The following is a 23,976-nucleotide window of genomic DNA, read 5'->3' on the forward strand; positions in this document are numbered from 1 at the left end:
CGCCTCTTGCGAGAGACTCTGCAGCCCTTCGCCTCTTGCGAGAGACTCTGCAGCCCTTCGCCTCTTGCGAGACTCTGCAGCCCTTCGCCTCTTGCGAGAGACTCTGCAGCCCTTCGCCTCTTGCGAGAGACTCTGCAGCCCTTCGCCTCTTGCGAGAGACTCTGCAGCCCTTCGCCTCTTGCGAGAGACTCTGTAGCCCTTCGCCTCTTGCGAGAGACTCTTTAGCCCTTCGCCTCTTGCGAGAGACTCTTTAGCCCTTCGCCTCTTGCGAGACTCTGCAGCCCTTCGCCTCTTGCGAGAGACTCTGTAGCCCTTCGCCTCTTGCGAGAGACTCTTTAGCCCTTCGCCTCTTGCGAGAGACTCTGCAGCCCTTCGCCTCTTGCGAGAGACTCTGCAGCCCTTCGCCTCTTGCGAGAGACTCTGCAGCCCTTCGCCTCTTGCGAGAGACTCTGCAGCCCTTCGCCTCTTGCGAGAGACTCTGCAGCCCTTCGCCTCTTGCGAGAGACTCTTTAGCCCTTCGCCTCTTGTGAGAGACTCTGCAGCCCTTCGCCTCTTGCGAGAGACTCTTTAGCCCTTCGCCTCTTGCGAGAGACTCTTTAGCCCTTCGCCTCTTGCGAGACTCTGCAGCCCTTCGCCTCTTGCAAGAGACTCTGTAGCCCTTCGCCTCTTGCGAGAGACTCTTTAGCCCTTCGCCTCTTGCGAGAGACTCTTTAGCCCTTCGCCTCTTGCGAGAGACTCTGCAGCCCTTCGCCTCTTGCGAGAGACTCTTTAGCCCTTCGCCTCTTGCGAGAGACTCTGCAGCCCTTCGCCTCTTGCGAGAGACTCTGCAGGGTCAGCAGGGGGGAGGGGGGTGATAGAGCTGTTTGTATTCCTATATTGGCTGTGTGTGTGTGTGTGTGGGGGGGGGGGGGTGATAGAGCTGCTGTATTCCTATATTGGCTGTGTGTGTGTGTGTATGGGGGGGGGTGATAGAGCTGGTGTGTATTCCTATATTGGCTGTGTGTGTGGGGAGGGGGGGGCGGTAGAGCTGGTGTGTATTCCTATATTGGCTGTGTGTCCCGTGTGTGTGTGTGTGGGGGGGAGGGGGTGGGGGTTATGGAGCTGGTGTGTATTCCTATATTTGCTTTGTGTGTGGTGGTGGGGGGGGGTGATGGAGCTGGTGTGTATTCCTCCCCTGGCAGTGGCCCCCGGGTCTGCCCCTCTGCCGGCGCCGGCCTGTCCAGGGCCTCCTGCCCCCCTTTGTAGCTCGGATGGCGGCCCCATCCTCCCGGGAAGGGGGCAGCGGATGCTGCGGGCAGCAGCTGCTCCCTCCTCCTGGTCCTCTGCAGTGGGCTTGGCCCTCCCGCCCCTCCCTGCTCTGCTGTCACTCCTCCTGCATCCCTCCGAGAGGCGGTTGCCGGGCACCGGAGCATCCTCGCATCCTCTGCTCCCTGCAGCATCGCCCGGCACTGCCCCGGGGTGTCTGGGAGAGGCGGGGCGGGCACCGGAGCGCCCCCCGCCTGCATCTGCGGGTCTGCAGCAGCTGACGTCAGGGTGGCTGCGCCTGGCAGGCCTAGGATTGCAACCCTGCCCGCCGCCTGTGCCCTTCACCCACGCCCTGCATCCTCCGGCCCCTGCATCCCTGACAGGTAGGAATGCCGTTCCCACAGGGGCAGCCGGCGTGCGCCCGTGAAAAGATGCTCTCAGGGCGCCTGGTCCAGGGCTGGTGGGGTCCTGTCCCCTTGTGCTCCCTGTGGTCCTCCTTGTCCTGTCCTGTCCCCTTGTGCCCCCGGGCGGGCCCTCCTTGTCTGTTGAAGGGCGCCTCGAGGCGCTGCTCTCTTCTATCCTCGGTGATATCTTTCTTGTGGCAGTTCCTACTCCTCGTGGTTTGTTGGCGCTCCTGGGGCTCTTGCGTCCTGGGGTTCTCTTGTGTCTTTCTTCCTTCTGCTATTGTTGCTTCATTCCTCGTAGTGATATTTCACTGTACTGCTTCTGCCGGAATTCTACCACATTCTTAGAGGTGTTCTATCACCTTGTGCTTAGTGCTCGCCTTCCCCTGTGGCGCTGCGTGGCTTCCTCACCCCCTGTGGCGCTGCGTGGCTGCCTTTCCCCTGTGGCGCTGCGTGGCTGCCTTTCCCCTGTGGCGCTGCGTGGCTGCCTTTCCCCTGTGGCGCTGCGTGGCTGCCTTTCCCCTGTGGCGCTGCGTGGCTGCCTTCCCCTGTGGCGCTGCGTGGCTGCCTTCCCCTGTGGCGCTGCGTGGCTGCCTCCCCTGTGGCGCTGCGTGGCTCCTCCCCTGTGGCGCTGCGTGGCTGCCTTTCCCCTGTGGCGCTGCGTGGCTCCTTTCCCCTGTGGCGCTGCGTGGCTGCCTTTCCCCTGTGGCGCTGCGTGGCTGCCTTCCCCTGTGGCGCTGCGTGGCTGCCTTCCCCTGTGGCGCTGCGTGTCTGTCCTTCTCCTGTGGCGCTGCGTGGCTGCCTTTCTCCTGTGGTGCTGCGTGGCTGCCTTTCCCCTGTGGCGCTGCTTGGCTGCCTTTCCCCTGTGGTGCTGCGTGGCTGCCTTTCCCCTGTGGTGCTGCGTGGCTGCCTTTCCCCTGTGGCGCTGCGTGGCTGCCTTTCCTCTGTGGCGCTGCGTGGCTGCCTTTCCCCTGTGGCGCTGCGTGGCTGCCTTTCCCCTGTGGCGCTGCGTCGCTGCCGTGGCGCTGCAGGGCTGCCTTTCCCCTGTGGTGCTGCGTGGCTGCCTTTCCCCTGTGGTGCTGCGTGGCTGCCTTTCCCCTGTGGTGCTGCGTGGCTGCCTTTCCCCTGTGGTGCTGCGTGGCTGCCTTCCCCTGTTGTGCTGCGTGGCTGCCTTTCCCCTGTTGTGCTGCGTGGCTGCCTGTGGGACTTCGGACCGGGGTTGCGACAGTATTGCGGGGTTCTCAAAAAGATTCGCACACACTGGGGTACTGGGTAGTGCAGGTTTTATTGCTTTATACAGGCGTCGTTTACGAATAGGCACTCTGTAAAAGGGTAGGGGTGAGTCCGCCTCCTCCGTTCTGGCCCGACCTCCGATTCCTCGCCAGTCCCAAGGTCTTCTGGGCGTTGTAGGCCTTTTCCCTGCCGTCCTGCTGGCCTTTGGGCTCCGGTATCCCAGAAAGGAAAGAAAGAAAACAAAGTACGCTTCAGTACTAGTGCTGAGCCAAACGTTCCACGGGTAAGGGAGTGAGGGGAATCACACGTGCAAGACCCAAATCTGACTGTGGGACGTGAACCCTTGAGAAAACCCCAAGGGTGTGTAGGGGGGGTTTTACTTTATGCGGGTTTCCCTCGGCTACCCGTTTCCCACGCTCTGGTGTCGGACCGTACCTGGGTGAGCCACACTTCCGTGTTAGTGTGGCTGGGCGATGCGCGTCCCGCAGAGCCCCCTGGCTTCTCGCGGTACTCCACCTCAGGTCTGTAGACTGGTCCCGCCGCCGGCTTCCTCCTTGGAATCGTCCCGTAACTCAGACTCGTCTCCGACTCCGTCCGGCTCCACCTTCCTGCTTTCTCTCCGCTCTCCTTGTCCTCCGACCTCTGATCTTGATCTTCCTCCGACCTCCGCTCTTGATCTTCCTCCGACCTCCGCTCTTGATCTTCCTCCGACCTCCGCTCTTGATCTTCCTCCGACCTCCGCTCTTGATCTTCCTCCGACCTCCGCTCTCGATCTTCCTCCTCCTCCGTCCACTCGACTCCGCTCTCTCTCCACTCGCTCCACCAACCTCCAACTCCGCCTCCGGGTGTCTCGCACACCTGGCTGGACTCCGGAATGGGTTTTACGTCGTCGGGACGGGCGTGGCGCCAATCCGTCTCCGCCCCCTTAAAGGTGTAGTCCTGTAGGCTCACGGCTGCAGGGTGTCTCCGGACGATGTCAGGTGTATTCCAGGCCTCGGTGTTCTGTGAAGAGAAAGTAGACACATTACTAGGCAGACCAGGGGGGCCCTCGTCGGGGTCCCCCGCGTCACACATCCCCCCCCTAGGATTCTCCCGATCGGGGAGAGGGTAACGAGACAGGAAGTCCGCATGGACGTTCTCGGCCCCCTTCTGGTGCCGGACCTGAAACCGAAAGGGCTGCAAGGCCAGGAACCAGCGCATGACGCGAGGGTTGTTCGAAATGTTCCGAGCCATCCATATGAGAGGGGCATGGTCCGTGTACAACAGGAAAGATCTATCTCCTTCCCAGGGACCCGTGGACAGCAAGTTGGGTAGAGACTCTCCCTGTTCCTTGTCTCGGCCCAGCCGGCGTTTGAAGAGGTTCAGGAAGTTCGGGTTATCGGTGCCCAAGATCAACGGTTCGGGTAGGGCATCCATGACCCCCACTTTCACTACCATCTGTTCCATCCCCTCTAGACCTAGCGGAATGTTAGCCACTGGATACTCCTTTACGTCCCCATGTACGCATTTGATGTACACACTGTTCTCTGGTACTAACTGTTCTGGAGTCACATATATCCCTTGTATGACGGATTGCTTGCAGCCAGAATCAAGAAGGGCCCTAACCATCACCCCATTAACAGAAACACTCACATGAAAGGATCCTCCTAGCTCAGCCGAGTACAACACTGACTTTGGCAGATAGTTAACGTCCATTGGTTCTTCATGCGCTCTTTTCAGGGGGCACAGACGGGCTATGTGGCCCCACTGGCCACAATCGAAACACTGTGGGCCCCGGAAAGGGGGATGATCGCCAGCCGGGGGTCGGGGTGGAGGAGGGAGGGGTCCCGACGATGCCCTTGGTCTTCGCTCGGGTCTTGTCGGTCCTTTGCTTGGCTTCTCTGGTTCCGCATTATGTAGACGGGGTTGGGCCCGGGCGTAGGTGGTGGCCATCTCCATGGCTTGAGCCGTGTTCAAATTAGAGTGCTGGCGTAGCCACCGCTGTGTCCCATATGGAAGGGCTTCTAAATACTGTTCAAGGTAGATTCTGTCCATGATTTGCTCCTTGGTGCTTGTGGATGGGGTGAGCCACTTGTCGGCCGCGGTTTTTAAACGAAAGAACAAGGTCTTGGGGTTGTCACCAGCTTGTCCCCTCTCCTTACGGAACCTGACCCTATAGGCTTCGGCATCTAAGCCTAGGTGATCCAAAATCACAGTTTTGATTTGGGCATACGGGGTAGTACCGTTGTTGTTCGCGACCTGATAGGCTGCTTGGGCCTCTCCACTCAACAACGGGGCCAGGAAAAACGGCCACTTGTCCACAGTCCATCCACAAGCAAGGGCCACCCTTTCAAAATTAGTCAGAAATGCGTCTGGGTCCTCCCCCGGGACATATTTTTGCAGGGATATGCCTGCGGGCGTGGGGTTAGCCCTGGTCTCACGTACGGTGACCGTGGCCGGGTCTCCCGTTACTCTCATTCCTTCCAATTGTTGTACTACTGAACTCCGGAACGTATCCCGGTCTAATTGGGCTGCCGCTAGCTGTTGCTCCACTGCCCATGCCAGCTGTTCTTGGCCCTTCACGAGGGCTTGCAGGATCGCATCCATCGTTGTGTCCTCGATGCTGCTCCCGGTTACAGTGCCCGCATTCTCCACCACTTGTGGGACTTCGGACCGGGGTTGCGACAGTATTGCGGGGTTCTCAAAAAGATTCGCACACACTGGGGTACTGGGTAGTGCAGGTTTTATTGCTTTATACAGGCGTCGTTTACGAATAGGCACTCTGTAAAAGGGTAGGGGTGAGTCCGCCTCCTCCGTTCTGGCCCGACCTCCTATTCCTCGCCAGTCCCAAGGTCTTCTGGGCGTTGTAGGCCTTTTCCCTGCCGTCCTGCTGGCCTTTGGGCTCCGGTATCCCAGAAAGGAAAGAAAGAAAACAAAGTACGCTTCAGTACTAGTGCTGAGCCAAACGTTCCACGGGTAAGGGAGTGAGGGGAATCACACGTGCAAGACCCAAATCTGACTGTGGGACGTGAACCCTTGAGAAAACCCCAAGGGTGTGTAGGGGGGGTTTTACTTTATGCGGGTTTCCCTCGGCTACCCGTTTCCCACGCTCTGGTGTCGGACCGTACCTGGGTGAGCCACACTTCCGTGTTAGTGTGGCTGGGCGATGCGCGTCCCGCAGAGCCCCCTGGCTTCTCGCGGTACTCCACCTCAGGTCTGTAGACTGGTCCCGCCGCCGGCTTCCTCCTTGGAATCGTCCCGTAACTCAGACTCGTCTCCGACTCCGTCCGGCTCCACCTTCCTGCTTTCTCTCCGCTCTCCTTGTCCTCCGACCTCTGATCTTGATCTTCCTCCGACCTCCGCTCTTGATCTTCCTCCGACCTCCGCTCTTGATCTTCCTCCGACCTCCGCTCTTGATCTTCCTCCGACCTCCGCTCTTGATCTTCCTCCGACCTCCGCTCTCGATCTTCCTCCTCCTCCGTCCACTCGACTCCGCTCTCTCTCCACTCGCTCCACCAACCTCCAACTCCGCCTCCGGGTGTCTCGCACACCTGGCTGGACTCCGGAATGGGTTTTACGTCGTCGGGACGGGCGTGGCGCCAATCCGTCTCCGCCCCCTTAAAGGTGTAGTCCTGTAGGCTCACGGCTGCAGGGTGTCTCCGGACGATGTCAGGTGTATTCCAGGCCTCGGTGTTCTGTGAAGAGAAAGTAGACACATTACTAGGCAGACCAGGGGGGCCCTCGTCGGGGTCCCCCGCGTCACACAGCCTTTCCCCTGTGGCGCTGCGTGGCTGCCTTTCCCCTGTGGCGCTGCGTGGCTGCCTTTCCCCTGTGGCGCTGCGTGGCTGCCTTTCCCCTGTGGCGCTGCGTGGCTGCCTTCCCCTGTGGCGCTGCGTGGCTGCCTTCCCCCTGTGCCTCCGCCCTGTACCGCTGTGTGGCTGCCTCCACCCTGTGGCACTTCGGGGCTGCCTCCCCCCCACCCTGTGGCCCTGTGTGGCTGCCTCCAACAGTGGCTGCCTCCCCCTATGGGGCTGCGTGGCTCCCTTCCCCTGTGGGGCTGCGTGGCTCCCTTCCCCTGTGGGGCTGCGTGGCTCCCTTCCCCTGTGGGGCTGCGTGGCTCCCTTCCCCTGTGGGGCTGCGTGGCTCCCTTCCCCTGTGGGGCTGCGTGGCTCCCTTCCCCTGTGGGGCTGCGTGGCTCCCTTCCCCTGTGGGGCTGCGTGGCTCCCTTCCCCTGTGGGGCTGCGTGGCTCCCTTCCCCTGTGGGGCTGCGTGGCTCCCTTCCCCTGTGGGGCTGCGTGACTCCCTTCCCCTGTGGGGCTGCGTGGCTCCCTTCCCCTGTGGGGCTGCGTTGCTCCCTTTCCCTGTGGTGCTGCGTGGCTCCCTTCCCCTGTGGTGCTGCGTGGCTCCCTTCCCCTGTGGTGCTGCGTGGCTGCCTTTCTCCTGTGGTGCTGCGTGGCTGCCTTTCCCCTGTGGCACTGCTTGGCTGCCTTTCCCCTGTGGCGCTGCATGGCTGCCTTTCCCCTGTGGTGCTGCTTGACTGCCTTTCCCCTGTGGCGCTGCGTGGCTGCCTTTCCCCTGTGGCGCTGCGTGGCTGTCTTTCCCCTGTGGCGCTGCGTGGCTGTCTTTCCCCTGTGGCGCTGCGTGGCTGTCTTTCCCCTGTGGCGCTGCGTGGCTGTCTTTCCCCTGTGGCGCTGCGTGGCTGCCTTTCCCCTGTGGCGCTGCGTGGCTGCCTTTCCCCTGTGGGGCTGCGTGGCTGCCTTTCCCCTGTGGCTCCCTTCCCCTGTGGGGCTGCGTGGCTCCCTTCCCCTGTGGGGCTGCATGGCTCCCTTCCCCTGTGGGGCTGCATGGCTCCCTTCCCCTGTGGGGCTGCGTGGCTCCCTTCCCCTGTGGTGCTGCGTGGCTGCCTTTCTCCTGTGGTACTGCTTGGCTGCCTTCCCCCTGTGGTACTGCTTGGCTGCCTTTCCCCTGTGGCGCTGCATGGCTGCCTTTCCCCTGTGGCGCTGCGTGGCTGCCTTTCCCCTGTGGCGCTGCGTGGCTGCCTTTCCCCTGTGGCGCTGCGTGGCTGCCTTTCCCCTGTGGCGCTGCGTGGCTGTCTTTCCCCTGTGGCGCTGCGTGGCTGTCTTTCCCCTGTGGCGCTGCGTGGCTGTCTTTCCCCTGTGGCGCTGCGTGGCTGCCTTTCCCCTGTGGCGCTGCGTGGCTGCCTTTCCCCTGTGGGGCTGCGTGGCTGCCTTTCCCCTGTGGCTCCCTTCCCCTGTGGGGCTGCGTGGCTCCCTTCCCCTGTGGGGCTGCGTGGCTCCCTTCCCCTGTGGGGCTGCATGGCTCCCTTCCCCTGTGGGGCTGCATGGCTCCCTTCCCCTGTGGGGCTGCGTGGCTCCCTTCCCCTGTGGTGCTGCGTGGCTGCCTTTCTCCTGTGGTACTGCTTGGCTGCCTTCCCCCTGTGGTACTGCTTGGCTGCCTTTCCCCTGTGGCGCTGCATGGCTGCCTTTCCCCTGTGGCGCTGCGTGGCTGCCTTTCCCCTGTGGCGCTGCGTGGCTGCCTTTCCCCTGTGGCGCTGCGTGGCTGCCTTTCCCCTGTGGCGCTGCGTGGCTGCCTTTCCCCTGTGGCGCTGCGTGGCTGCCTTTCCCCTGTGGCGCTGCGTGGCTGCCTTTCCCCTGTGGCGCTGCGTGGCTGCCTTTCCCCTGTGGCGCTGCGTGGCTGCCTTTCCCCTGTGGCGCTGCGTGGCTGCCTTTCCCCTGTGGCGCTGCGTGGCTGCCTTTCCCCTGTGGCGCTGCGTGGCTGCCTTTCCCCTGTGGCGCTGCGTGGCTGCCTCCCCTTGTGGCGCTGCGTGGCTTGCTCACCCCGTGGCGCTGCGTGGCTTGCTCACCCCCGTGGCGCTGCGTGGCTTGCTCACCCCCGTGGCGCTGCGTGGCTTGCTCACCCCCGTGGCGCTGCGTGGCTTGCTCACCCCCAGGGCGCTGCGTGGCTTGCTCACCCCCGTGGCGCTGCGTGGCTTCCTCACCCCCTGTGGTGCTGTGTGGCTGCGTTCTCCACTGCCCAGTGTGGCTGCCTTTCACATGGTAATGTGTTTCCCCATTCCCTCTAATGCTGTGGCTACATTCCTCGAGGTGCTTAATCATCAATGCTGTGTCACTGTTTAAATATGGTGCTGTTGTTCAGTTTTGTGTTGGTCTTAGCTTGTTTTTGATTTTTTGTGTTGCTGTCTGCCTACTTTTTACAGTGCTGTATTTACTGTGATTCTCTTTTGCCATGATCTCCATGTTCTCTCTGGTGCTGTCACCTTTGTTAGCTTCTGTTTTTGTGATGTTCTGTTGGCATCTTTTTTGTGGTGTGGTTTCAGCCTCTTTTGGTGGTGCTGTGCCTGCCTTTTTCTGTGGCGCTGTGCCTGCCTTTTTCTGTGGTGCTGTGCCTGCCTTTTTCTGTGGTGCTGTGCCTGCCTTTTTCTATTGCGCTATGCCTGCCTTTTTCTGTGGCACTGTGCCTGCCTTTTTCTGTGGGGCTGTGCCTACCTTTTTTCTGTGGTGCTGTGCCTGCTTCTTTCTGTTGTGCTGTGTCTGCTTCTTTCTGTGGTGTTGTGAATCACGGTGCTGTTTAGCTGCTTTCATTGTGATGCTGTTGTCAAGTTCCTCTTGGTACTGTATACTTGTGCTGTTACCACATTCCTTGCAGTACTGTTGCTGCGTTCATCGGAATGTTATGTCGCTGTGTTCTTCATGTTCTCACCACGTACCTCATGGCGCCGTTGCTGCGTACCTCCTGGCGCCGTTGCTGCGTACCTCCTGGCGCCGTTGCTGCCTACCTCCTGGCGCCGTTGCTGCCTACCTCCTGGCGCCGTTGCTGCCTACCTCCTGGCGCCGTTGCTGCCTACCTCCTGGCGCCGTTGCTGCGTACCTCCAGGCGCCGTTGCTGCGTACCTCCAGGCGCCATTGCTGCGTACCTCCTGGCGCCGCTGCAGCGTACCTCCTGGCGCCGTTGGTGCGTACCTCCTGAACGTCTTATGACCAACAGACCTTTATCACTCAGATTGGTAGTAGAGCCTTGGATGTTGTGCCGTGGCACACATTCCTTAATCCTAAAAAATACCACCATTCTAGCCTTAGCTCTTCTCTATCATGCAGATATGATAGTGACGTACTGGCGTCTTTGTCTATGGTGGCTCTTTGATGATGGTTTCTGACTCTTTAAACACATGCATCTATATTTAGACAGTGTTTGTGGTATGATCGTGGTCGGTTCAGGGTGGAAAGTGTTATTTTTCTGGAGTAGCGCTTATAGTATATACATGGTGTGCTCATAGCCAAATTACATGGATTAACAGTTCTGCCATGAGTGTATCATTACTATAACCCTGTTAAAAATTTTTATTTGCATTACCCCTTAGCTGCTGACTGTTCTCCTGTCCTGTTCAAAATATTGGCTTTAAGCTCCGTTAATTTCCCACCCATGTTTTCAATTGGCTCCTTTGACTGGCTTTTGTAAATCATGCTTCGTTTTCGTTGGTTAATTGGTTAGGAGACCCTCCATTTCGAGTGTTGTAAACTCCCATGAGGACGGCCTCTAGGCAGTTTATCAGCACTCTTTTGTTAATCACCTTTTTAGGTCTCGCCTAGACGAAAGCGAAGCTTTGCTGTCTAGGGAGACAACTAATGTCGCCGCTTTCCGGGGAATGTGGACTGCAGACTGTGACGAGCTTGTCCTCCTGGAGATTGTAGCTCGTGAGCGCGCACGCCGCGTCGCCCTGCCTTATATTCGCATTCACACAAAGGCTCCCGCACGCATGCGCACATACACACTGCATACACACACACGCACCCCCCCTTTAACAGACACACGCGCAGACAGACACACGCACGCACAGACACACTACAACAGACACACGCGCACACCCCACCCCCACTCATGCCTCCTCCTCCGCAACACACTCACCTGTTCTGGCGGACCGGGACTCGATCAGGAGCCCTCGGGGCTCCTCGGACAGTGGCTTCTCTCTCGCGCCGCGATGGGGGCCGCGCTGCGATTGGCCAGCTGCCCAACCGCTTCCGGGTCGCCGCAGGCAGCGCGGCGGCCCGGCGGGAACTTGAAGAAACTCCCTGGGCTGCGGTGGTAAATAGAAATTCAGCTGCGTGCATATGCTCAATCAGTGGAAAACTTCGAAGCAGAATGCATTGATGTACAGGATAATAAGACGGACTAATTAATGCGTAAAACAATACGAGGAACATAATAAGGCCTGGAATAATGAGGAAAACTAATTGGTATGTGGAACAACGAGAGAAACCTATTGACAGGAAGCACAATGAAAGAAAATCATTGGCACGTGGAGCCGTAAGTTAATTATTGACATACGGACCTTGCATCTCATAGACATGTCGAACCGCAGCAAACTCATTGTGAAGCCGAGAGGGCTACGCAACGTACAGCGGAAGAATAGAAACGTAATGATTCGAGGCGCGCTTAATTAAAAAGAAACTCGATCGTATTGTTCAACAGTAACAGAAAGCAAAAAGTATGAGACGAGAGGTTTTCGGTAATGTATAGTGCATTACTAAGTTCTGCGTCATTGTGCAACAAATGATGCGCGGCACAGTAGGGTAACTCACTGGCATTTGGCCGAATGTATGGACTTTATTTATACGGGGAACAGCAAAACAAATATAGCGCACTAACAAGAGCCGAAATTCAGTAATATGTGGCACGTGGTGAAACTGTGACGTGGTACAATTAGAGGGAACCATCCAGGTGTGGACATGACACAAGAATTGATCTGTGGCAGGATAGAAAAGACTCAGGGATGCGGTAGACAGGAAGAGGAACTCTTTCATATGTGGCAGGCACAGCGCAAAAAAAGATGAGGTGTATATGTGGCAGAATACGTGCTACTCCTTTATACAGAGGGCACTTGAAGAAGCCTCATCAATTTGTCACGAGTGAAAGTTTCATTACTCCGGAATTATCTAAGTAATTCTGGTAATTTCTTGTTACTCTTTTGACGTGATATTACTGAAAATTGTGCGATTACGCCTGCTTGCGTAATTCTGATTAAAAATCCCACCAAAAAACATTGCGAGCAGGAGCTGTTACTTGCTGCTTATATTAGTGTACTGTTACATTAAGTGCTATTTTCTTATCGCAAAATTCAATGTTTCAAGCTTTATTACAAATGTCACAAAAAGATGTTAATATTTCACTTCTGTTCTTGGATTTTCGTCACAATAAAATACACTAAACATAATGTTCACAAAAGTTATTTACAAAAGTCTAAGCTATTGCCATTATAAATTAGAATCACTTTTAAGTATTAATTATTCAAAAGAAATAAAAGCCATTTTTATTTGTAATATCAACACATGTAAGTCACGTAAATACAAAACATGTTGCATTACCAATGCTATAAGTGTCACATTTGTGAAAGTTATAACTATTGGCATTGTAAATGACAAAGCTATTAATTATGTTATTCAAAAAAAAAAACACAAATAAAAAATGTGTCATTTACCATACCAATAGCTCCAAGTTTCCTAAGGCGAGACCTATTGCATTGCAAATGCTTGTTTTAGCTGGTGATACAGGCAGGACAGCTACACAGTCCTGATCCCACTTCCCGGACACATTGTTCGTATAATTGGAGTTGCATTGTTTGTGTAATTGAAGTTGTGTTTTTAGTTGGTTTTCGTTGCTTAGCGTGCAAGCCAACATTCTTTGTTTATTTTGGTTTTTTTCACTGTTTAGGTCTCGCCTGGCGTTAGCAGTGCGCATGCGTTGCTCTTGCCATGCGAGGGCTTCTTGGAATGAATGCAGTTCTAGAAGTTCCGTTTCTGCTCCGCTCCTAAATTTCATTGGCGAGCGTAATTTACCGTCATTAATTATGCCGAACACAGTGTGATCATTGTACCGGAGGCTTTTCAGTCCCTTCTGGTTAACGCCTTGTCCTCTTTTGACCACGCCCACCGGGATTGGATCTTTCACTGGCGGCGTGAGAGGATGGGTTTTATAATAACTGGCCGCTCTTTTTTGTTTACTATTGCGTGTGTTCGCGCAGACAGCTGCTTGTGTTCTTGTTTCTTCGCGGCGTCCACTTCAGGGACACCACGCTCTGTTTGTGTTTGTTTTTTTACTTTAACATTCCGGCCAGTAACCTGCCTAGAGGTCGAACGAACCTTAACGAAAATGAAAAGTGGGTCACCTTTGGATCCAGCACCAATCAGGTTCCTCAAAACCGTAGCCTCAGTCATCGTACCCACTGTCACGGATCTTATCAACAGCTCGCTCGCCCACGGATCTGTCCCCGACAGCTGGAAGAGTGCGGTGGTGAAAGCACTTAAAAAAAAAACCTCAGCTAGACCCAGCAGACTTGTCTAACTACAGACCAATATCTCTACTTCCTGGTATCAGCAAAGTAACTGAGAAATTGGTAAACACACAATTGTCACAGTTCCTTGAAGCCAACAACTTGCTTAGACAATCCCAAACTGGATTCCGCCCAGGCCATGGAACAGACACCGCACTTCTTGCAGTCATTGAGGAAGCAAGGCGCATACTGGATTCAGGAGGATCAGTGGCAGTGATCCTCCTGTATCTAAGCGCAGCCTTCGACACAGTCAACCACCGTGTCCTTCTGCATAGACTGGCGGATGCAGGACTTACCGGGACAGCAATCAACTGGATTGAATCCTTCCTTACAGGGCGCACTTTCCAAGTGTGGGACGACAATCATCACTCATTCACTCTCCCACTCACAAGCGGCGTCCCTCAGGGCTCCTCCCTGAGTCCGACGCTTTTTAATGTCTACATGGTCCCTCTTGAGGACGTGGTAACACCATTTAACATAAAAATGGTAAGCTATGCTGACGATACTCAGTTGGTCGTCTCACTGTCCCAGTTGATCGACCATCCAGAAAACCTGACCAACTGCCTTACAGGAATTCACAACTGGATGAATAACTCATCATTAAAACTAAATGGGACAAAGACGGAGGTGATGCTCCTAGGAAAACAATGGACGACCATCCCTCCAGCACTCTGGCCCGATGTGTTCGGGGAAATCCCCCCTCCCCCGAAACGTGAAATTAAGACACTCGGTGTGTGGCTCGAACCAGAGCTTACTATGAAAACACAAGCAACCAAAACCTCGGGCACCTGCTTCGGGCTCATGCGCACGACCCGCAAGATCTTGCCCTTACTGCCACCTACTTCTAGGAAACTACTCATTCAGGGACTAGTACTGTCCCGCCTGGACTACAGCAATCTAGTTTGTCTGGGAGCCCCTGAGGCCACCCTAACGAAACTCCAGCGGACACAAAATGCGTCGGCATGCCTGCTCACTAACATCCCCTCCAGAATGTCCGCCAAGCCGGCCCTCAAAGCTCTGCACTGGCTCCCTGTGCGCCAAAGGGTGCAATTCAAAGCGATGTGTACGACACATAAGCTGATCAACGGATCTGGCCCGGCGATCCTCAGCAAAATGATCACCCCCTACACAGCAACCAGATCCCTACGATCCCAGAATGAGAACCTAGCTAGCATTCCTAGATTCGAAGGAACTTGCACAGGAGGACGACAATTCTCCGTTCAAGCAGCTACGGGATGGAACGCTCTTCCCCGCTCCCTCAGACTTGAACCTAACTACCTAGCATTCCGCAAGAAATTAAAGACTCATCTGTTTCCTAAATGAAGTCCCCTTGACTGTCTCCCCTCCCTCTTTTCCCCCTCAACAGGATCACAAATCTTATAGCGCGGGGATGCCCTTGGGTCACCAGGCGCTTTAGCAATCGTTATTAAATTAAATTAAATTTATTGATATATTTCTTAACTTTAACACTGAGAACAGTGCCTGCTTCAAGGACACCGTGCTCAGTGTTAAAGTTAAGAAATATATAAAGAAACCAAGCGCAGTGTCCGTGAAGCGGTGCCACGCTCAGCTGCTCGGAAGCACATATTATTTACGACTATCTTTGGATGAGTTCACCTTAACTGAGGTTTAGAAATAATCTTCTGTAAATCAAATAGGGGTTTCTATGGTTTCAATTAAGTTACACGTTTTTAATGGAAGAATTTAATAATTATTCCGGACTTTGAATTATAAATGTCATGTTTCTCCATGTGTTTTGAAAATGCGAGCAACATTGTTCATTGATACTTCATTCAGTTTTTCGGTTGCTTTAGCGAGCTATCGCTTTGCTGAAACGGACACAGGGACATTTCTAAATGGCAGCCATACCGTGTGCGAGTCTCCTTTTATTTCGACCCTCATTGTTGAGTTACACCAGACATCAGGGCTCCAGCTCCCACCCTGGCAGCCCAGGTGGCATGTGGGCACGCTTTTGAGCTCTGCAGCAGCTGGAATGGAGCCTGTTGAGGCCAGCAGCAGTTCCTCCTTGCCATGGCAGCCGCGCACTTTCTCTGCTATGAAGGCTGGATCGTGCTGGCCACCAGAGCGGAAAGCCTGTGAAGATTCGTCGTATCAGGGCCAAAGAGCAGAGCCCGGGCATCCGAGGTACAGCAGCACCGTCTGTTTTGCGAAGGCACGTGTGCAACAGGCGTTTGTGTGTGCTGCTGAGGGCATGGAGGGGGGTTCAATATCTGCCCGTGTTGGGAGTCTGGGCTGTGTTATTGTTGTTTGAGCGACAATGAATATATCATGCTCAGTGTTTTGCATGAACCGAGGTACTGACTAGTAGAAACCTTGCGGAATAAGCAGAGAAACCAGCGTTGCGTGCAAAGGGAATGTGCGATGATGGACGTTGGATTTACATACCAATGTTGGGTATTGTCATTCATTTAAGTTTCGAAATATCGGAGTAATGCAACCGGTCTGACGCTGTACTCGCAGGCAGTGATTTATCATACTTCATGTACGTCGCTGTTCTTGTTGCGCCCCCTTTGTCGCTTTCCATCGCAAACCAACTCTCTTTTCTCTTCCGATTGGAAACAAGGACACATTGTTTCGTGGTCGCTTGGCTATACTAGGCATATGTTTGCGAACAGGTATCGTGATTTGCGTTCAATTGATGGCGTTTCATGTCGACCCTCCTCTCCTCCATGTTATTGTTTGCAGGATTGGGTACCTGGGTCCAGGGTTTACCTGTGCATTAAATTTACTTTATTCCCCCACTAGGCTCATGTTTAAAATTGCACAGTGTTGCCATTTCTAGAAGCAGCCCGTGCTGGCTCGGCTCCTTAGTATGTGTTTACCTTTTCATGTCGGAGGTCGACATGGGTGGCTTGAGATGAACTGCTTGTTAAATAAAACCCTGAATGTTAGCTTTCGGCGAGGCCCCTTGTGTTTTGAAGTTCGCATCTGCCTTAGCGGGAATGTCTGATGTATAAAGAAACCGAGCGTGGTGTCCATGAAGCGGCGCCACGCTCAGTTTTAAATTTGAGCATTTGCAACGCAATTGGACCTATTGCATTGCAAATGTTTTTTCTCTTCGTATTTCTGGTTCTCTGCTTCTCCATAGGGTGGTTTCTCTCCCTGTTAAGGTTACTGATAATAATAGCGTTGCCCTTTAAGACCCCCGAATGAGTCAGTACTCATTTTATGACCCAGAGGGGACTGTTGCAGGCATTAAAGTCCTGCTGTTCCAGTTTGGGGGCACCCACTCAACAAGAAGACCCTCACTCCTTATGTAACTTCGTTCTATTATAAAGCGCTCTGACACCTCTCTAGGTAAAGTTTGCGCTATTTAAAAATGCATTAAGTAAATAGCTCCTCGGTTTAACATGCTGCAGCTGAGCGGGTTTTGGTATTTCAATTGAGAGCTCCCATAACAGCACAGCCAGAGCCCCTCTGCCCTGACTGTGGCACCCCCTGACATCCAACCCCGAGCACCCCTAATTAAAGCGACTAACCCCACAAGAAGGAGCCGTGACCAGGCGCACTCAGCGCTGCTCTAGCTGTGGGACCCAAAACACAGCTCGAGTGGCGCACCTCTGCCACGGGTGGTGGCACTCCCTGCTATTCCAATCAAGACGGGCACACAGTGTATGTTATTGAAGTAATGAGGCCCCGCCCTCTGACCCGAATGACCCACAGAGTGGTTTGCCCACACACAGCTCGAGTGGCGCACCTCTGCCATGGGTGGTGGCACTCCCTGCTATTCCAATCAAGACGGGCACACAGTGTATGTTATTGAAGTAATGAGGCCCGCCCTCTGACCCAAATGACCCACAGAGTGGTTTGCCCACACACAGCTCGAGTGGCGCACCTCTGCCATGGGTGGTGGCACTCCCTGCTATTCCAATCAAGACGGGCACACAGTGTATGTTATTGAAGTAATGAGGCCCCGCCCTCTGACCCGAATGACCCACAGAGTGGTTTGCCCACACACAGCTCGAGTGGCGCACCTCTGCCATGGGTTGTGGCACTCCCTGCTCTGACCCGAATGACCCACAGAGTGGTTTGCCCACACACAGCTCGAGTGGCGCACCTCTGCCACGGGTGGTGGCACTCCCTGCTATTCCAATCAAGACGGGCACACAGTGTATGTTATTGAAGTAATGAGGCCCCGCCCTCTGACCCACAGAGTGGTTTGCCCACACACAGCTCGAGTGGCGCACCTCTGCCATGGGTGGTGGCACTCCCTGCTATTCCAATCAAGACGGGCACACAGTGTATGTTATTGAAGTAATGAGGCCCCGCCCTCTGACCCGAATGACCCACAGAGTGGTTTGCCCACACACAGCTCGAGTGGCGCACCTCTGCCATGGGTTGTGGCACTCCCTGCTCTGACCCGAATGACCCACAGAGTGGTTTGCCCACACACAGCTCGAGTGGCGCACCTCTGCCACGGGTGGTGGCACTCCCTGCTATTCCAATCAAGACGGGCACACAGTGTATGTTATTGAAGTAATGAGGCCCCGCCCTCTGACCCGAATGACCCACAGAGTGGTTTGCCCACACACAGCTCGAGTGGCGCACCTCTGCCATGGGTGGTGGCACTCCCTGCTATTCCAATCAAGACGGGCACACAGTGTATGTTATTGAAGTAATGAGGCCCCGCCCTCTGACCCGAATGACCCACAGAGTGGTTTGCCCACACACAGCTCGAATGGCGCACCTCTTGTGGAAATTAGCCAAATTAATGTACCTAAGCGGCGTTCATTTGCCCTCTCCCGTCCCCCTCCCTGTAGACACCACGTATACCCTGAAATATTGACCGTATCACTCCGCCAGTAAAAGCCCGTGCCCATATGTACCTGACAGCCATTTTAGGCACCTTGGCCTCTTGCCCACTCATTAGAATCACTGGCTTCCCTCCTGCGCGCATTTGAGCACCCCCCCCCCCCCACTCTCACATGCATAGACCATGAAACCCAGCACTCTGCGCGACCCTGCTATGAAAGGCAACCCTCCTGCTTGGCCCAGGCACCCCCCCCCCCCCATTTCCCTCTTGAAGAAGCATCCTTCGCCTCAGCTGACCTAGCCCCCCCCCCCCCCCCAGCTGTATCTGACTGCCCCTGTTCTCTCATGTACGGGTCATAAGATCTCTCTCTCTCTCTCTGTGCGACTCTGACCCTGCGCGCACCCTGACCCCCCCCCCTTCTCCCTCACATGGACAAGTCATAAACCTTCCTCCTCTGCAAGACCCTGTCCTTGGGAGTCACGGCCGCGCCTGACCAACACCTCCTTTCCTTCCATGAATACCCCTCTGTTGACGAGCCTTCCCTCCGCGCTCGATTGTCCACGTGGCATGAATACCACTCCTTTGATGACCCCTTCCCCCGAGTCCGGCTGACCACACATGTCCGAGGCCATCGCCTGAGTCAGGGGATACCATTTACTGCCCTTATTGTATGCCACTATTGATCCTAGCCACCCCACCCCCTGGGCTATGATCAGGCGTACACATCCTAAACAGTTGACGGAACACTCAGCTGCGTGATTGCCCTCCCCTCTTATCAGCAGGTCAAGGGTCCCCATTGTGAACACATGTGGGGTAGGATCACCACGAGGATTATAGGGATGTTCTTCTCTTGCGTCATACAGCCCTAATTGTGTTATCGAGTGTTCTGTAAGGTATAAAACCAAGAGTCTCAGCTCACTTGTTAGAGCACCTCCCGAAAGACACTGTGTTTCGTGTCCGAAATGACTGGCTCTCCTCATGAGTAATAAACTCTGCTCTTGATTCCTGCTTCCAGCGCCCGTCTCTTTATTTTGGTAATTACTCAACATGGGAACTAAGGCGGTTTGCGCCAGCAGCCTGGGCATCGATAGGAAGATGGTTTGCAAGTTTCCACACTCTGCCACGGGTGGTGGCACTCCCTGCTATTCCAATCAAGACGGGCACACAGTGTATGTTATTGAAGTAATGAGGCCCCGCCCTCTGACCCGAATGACCCACAGAGTGGTTTGCCCACACACAGCTCGAGTGGCGCACCTCTGCCACGGGTGGTGGCACTCCCTGCTATTCCAATCAAGACGGGCACACAGTGTATGTTATTGAAGTAATGAGGCCCCGCCCTCTGACCCGAATGACCCACAGAGTGGTTTGCCCACACACAGCTCGAGTGGCGCGCCTCTGCCACGGGTGGTGGCACTCCCTGCTATTCCAATCAAGACGGGCACACAGTGTATGTTATTGAAGTAATGAGGCCCCGCCCTCTGACCCGAATGACCCACAGAGTGGTTTGCCCACACACAGCTCGAGTGGCGCACCTCTGCCACGGGTGGTGGCACTTCCTGCTATTCCAATCCGTTGGGGCACACAGTGCCATGTTATCGAAGTAATGAGGCCCCGCCCTCTGTCCCGAGCACACTGCTCCAGCAGTGCACCTCCATCGCAGCCGGTGAACCCCTGCTAGCCCTGTCCAGCGGTCAGGCAGACCGCTTGCCAGCTCACCGGAGTTGCCCCCAACTTCTGTTCCAGTTCCTTGCCCCCAACTTCTGTTCCAGTTCCTTACCCCCACATCCGGCTCTGCAAATGCGCCTCCTTATCTGACCGCTAGCACACCCGGTTACTCCAGAACTGAGACCCCCCCTCACCCACAGCTCTGACGATGCAGCCCAATGCATCTCATTCCGAGCTGCCTCTGATACTGCCACAGTTCCTGGATGGACGGCTTGTCTAGTGCTCCTCGATGCAAACCAGCAGCCCTTCTTTTCTCTTCCATGTCACATATTCATTTCATATAATGTTATGAGAGAGGCCCCTCTCACCAAGGGACAGGGCTTTATGTAGACTACCACTGGGGTGTCACCAATCGAGATGGACAACTCCCATGAGGAGACAAGCTTCCAGTGTGCATAGCTACAGGCACCCCAATTCTACTCCGCATCAGCAGCCATCAACACAACAGTGGCAGCCTCAAGCTGCCAAGTGCCAGTCCTTTCTGGGCAGAGTGAGAGGCAGAGACTAGCCCTCTGGAATAGTTGGCCCTTCAACCAAGTGAGAGTGCTTAACAACTGTCTCACCACATACCACCAGTGGGGGTAGAATAGAGGCCTTACTTCAAGAGTGGTGGAGGCTCACGTCGGACAAATGGATTCTCAACATCCTCCAACATGGTTACTGTATAGAACTTCTAAAGACTCCATCGAGGGTCAGACCAAAGAAAAGATCACATTCTGAAGAGGAGTGCGGTGCCTGCAACGTGAGGCGCCGGAACTCCTAGAAAAGAGGGCAGTAGAATGCCTATGGCAGAAATCAGTCAAAGAAACTACTCTGTATACTTCCTCGTTCCAAAACAGACAAGCCGTTAAGCCCAACTGTGGACCCCACTGCTTAAACAAGTTCATAAAGAAGCACAAGCTCAAAATGACCACACAGCAGGAGATCATCCAGCAGCTGTAGGAAAAAAACGTTTTTGCAACCATAGGCCTACAGGATGCTTCACTGCATATTCCCATGAACCACAAACACAATCTATGGTCTGTAGTCAACAAAAAACCCCTACCAATTCAGAGTGCTATCTTTGAAATCAAATCAGCACCCAGAGTGTTCATGAAATGTTTGGCTGCAGTGGCGGCCCATTGAAGAAGGGAAGGGATATTTGGCTACCCATACCTAGACGCCTGACTAATCCAAGCAAGCTTGTACTCACAATGCAAACAGAACATCCGGACAGTCATGGACACCCTTCACAGACTAGGATTCATGATCAACCTAGATCATTTTTCAACCAGGCCGAAGGAGAGAGACATCCCTACCCTCGAGAGGACACAAGCAATCGCAGACCAGGCTTGCCGCTACTACTGACCTTCCTGACACCTGTGAGGCCTCCAAGAAAACCCAAAGCCCTCCAGCCATTTGCAAATTGCCAAGAACCTCCATTTGGACCAGAGGCTTTAGTCCACAGCGCCCGCTGGTAAAGAAACTGCTGTGGTTGAGGATCGTCACTCTGTGTCGACTCGACTCACCACTGAAAAAAACTTTGGACCATCCCAGGCCTGCTAGTTCTCTAGTCCTGTGGAACTGGCCCCTGCACGCCTCCGTCAACTCAAGGGAATCCTATCGGCACCATGACTGATGCTGGAAACAGCTCCGTTCCTGAGAACCAATACCCTTTTTGCCAGTGGTGCTGACTATGTAAAGCAGCAACGTTGGCATGATCACTTCCTTCCGTCTGCCCTGCATCACACCTGCGGCCTGACCACTGCCAGTGACCCCTGTAACCAGTACCCACAGTACAACCGGACTGCCTGCTGTACCAGAGTCCTGGGCCCCTAAAGACATTCATCCCTCCGGCAAGGATGGTCTCTGACCTTCCAAAGGACCGTGGTTATCTGAAACTCCTTGACGAAGTTCTCCTTCCAGCAACCACTATAACTGAGTTGGCGGTCCTCCGCTGGTAAGAATCCACACCATCCTACAGCGTCTGCGACAGCTGGGTTGGCGATGTTCTGAATCCATTGACTTTCAGTGACCTGCTGCCGGCGACAGCGACGGTAACTGTTGGCGGCCGACTGAACTCCATTATGGCTGTACACCTCCAGTGCACTATCTGCCGTCTGTGATGATATATATTTGACTGTATCGACTGCGGAGAGCCTAGATGCTGAAAGTACTGCATACTTGAACTGCACTGCATTTATCTCCATCACCACAAATATACAAAGTATTTATTCTAAGTCTGTATAAAGTCATTTCTGAAATTTTTTTTTTTACATAGTTTTTTTTTATAGCGCGAATTTGATCCAATTCGGGTATCAGAGCGCTTTACATAGCACCAGTTGCGTTACATGAGGAGACACACATTTTTGTAGGCACCAGAGATTAAGTGATTTGCCCAGAATCCCAGGATGTTCAGCGTCGTTGCTGAGACTAGAACCTTGTTCCCCAGATTCGATGACGACCGCCCTAGCCGTTAGGCCAACTCTTCTCCATTTTAAATCTTGCTTTTCAAAACCTATATAAAAAATCTTGGTATTTTTATATAAATTTGCTCTGATTTATTCTTGTGTGACTCTCATTTATTGCTGTTGTGAGTACAACAAATGCTTAACGCTGTCCTCTGGTGAGCCTAACTGATGCGCACACTACCGCAAATAGAGCATTCGTATGATCTACTTACTGCCTCTATCTTCCTCTGGGGATCTCTCGCACTCTACATAGTTTACTTCATTTTAGTATACTGTACAGAGAGGCGGGTCTTACACCTTTGGAGGCTGATTATCAATCAGTGCACCCTGTTCTGGAAGGCACCTCTGTAGCTCTGGGTCCAGTTCTAGGTGCCTCTTCTGGAACACAACACCCAGGTTTGGAGGCTTCTTTTCGGTCACTGTGCCTAGTTCTGGAAGCACCCCCTGGATGATGTTCTCGGTTCTGCAGGCAGTCTTGAACACTGGGTCCACTTCTGGAGGCCACCTGTGCAATTGAGAACAGTAAATCTCTACCACCATGGATATACTTACCTTGATGTGCCCGGGTCTGATGGCTCATGGTCACAGGGTCATATTGCGGCGACTTCCCTCAACATTTAATTCTTCTAAGGTCGATAAAATGAGTACCATTGAGTTGGATAACAAGAAACATCTGTTATTCAGCGCCAAGATACCCTTCTGGGTGAACGTGTGCTTTACAAACACACGTGCTAGGTACACAGTAGCCTTTGTGAACCACTCTTTAGTCTGGTCTTACATCTTCTAAGAGTGCAATCACTCATACTGGCAAAAACAATGGAACCTATTTATAGAATTTCTCAATGTAATATTGTGATAACAAGTGTTCTATAAAAACAAGTTTGTTGTGTGTCAACAAATGCTTGTGTTGAGTACAAAAGGGCAGTGCAAACAGGTGGGTCTTTCTGTCCATTTGGGCAGAGCTTTAAGTCTGTATGTTTCTTTAAATGAAGCTGTAGGTCACCCATCCCTCCCCTCTGTGGGGGGGGGGGGGGGTCGCCCTCTTGCACCCACACCTTTCTTCTTGAGGTCTGCACTCCGCGAGCACCTCTGGAGGAGAGTCCTTCCCATGAGTCTCAACCTGTTTATGTTGGCGCTTTCATCGTCCCTGGCACACCCAGGTACCACAGTGGACTTTACACCTCATAAAACAGTGCGGGCGGAAGCGTCCAAAGAAAAGGTTAGTCATGCTCCCTCAGCACAAACCTGAGCTCATGCTGTCTGCCTGCGCGGTGAGATAACTCGTTGGAGTCACTTACAGCTCACGGGTTTCAACCCCCTTAGGAGAAATCTACCCATTGCAGCAATCTGACCGGCTACAGGTCACTTGTTGGGACTCCAGTGGGGCTCAGATCAGACTTGTAACGGCAAAACAAGCCTGGCGTCAGCATGGCAAAGCCAAGGGCACTGCGCTCCCTCCGCCGGTGCTGGGTGTGCTTCAGCTTCAGCTGATGTTATTCTTATAACATTACTGTTATTAGTGTTGTGTTCTGGTTCTCCACCATCGCCACATTCTCACTTGTATTCTTGACCATCATTCTCTTTATCCCCTTCATTCGGCCGATTACCCAGCACTTACCATCCCTCCTTCCATCACTCATAATCCAACCGTTGCAGACCTGGATCTCTCGTTCTGGTGCCCGTGTCTCACTGAGACGGACACGCACAGACAGCCGCTGTGCGCAGAGCCGGCATTTCTCGTGCTGTTTAATTTCTTGTGCTTATTGCTTCTTTTGGGGTATATGCCATCAACTACGACTCTCCAGCTATCTCTGTCCTGGA

At 54.1% G+C, this 23,976-nt stretch overlaps 1 protein-coding gene across 2 annotated transcripts in view; it reads left to right on the forward strand.

Annotated features, from left to right (window-relative positions):
• Window positions 1–23,976, forward strand: part of LOC147662067 (kinesin light chain 1-like) — a 427,072-nt gene that overhangs the window by 17,633 nt on the left and 385,463 nt on the right. Inside the window, exon 1 of one of the 2 annotated variants that reach the window (XM_086951131.1) lies at window positions 1,507–1,628. The exons of the other annotated variant lie outside the window; for it this stretch is intronic. The gene's annotated coding sequence lies outside the window, so the exon portion shown is untranslated. Of the gene's footprint in view, window positions 1–1,506; window positions 1,629–23,976 lie in introns of those variants that run through there. 2 annotated transcript variants of the gene reach the window in all.

This window comes from Lissotriton vulgaris, unplaced genomic scaffold, assembly GCF_964263255.1.
Source record: "Lissotriton vulgaris unplaced genomic scaffold, aLisVul1.2 SCAFFOLD_811, whole genome shotgun sequence".
Taxonomy (NCBI): domain Eukaryota; kingdom Metazoa; phylum Chordata; class Amphibia; order Caudata; family Salamandridae; genus Lissotriton; species Lissotriton vulgaris.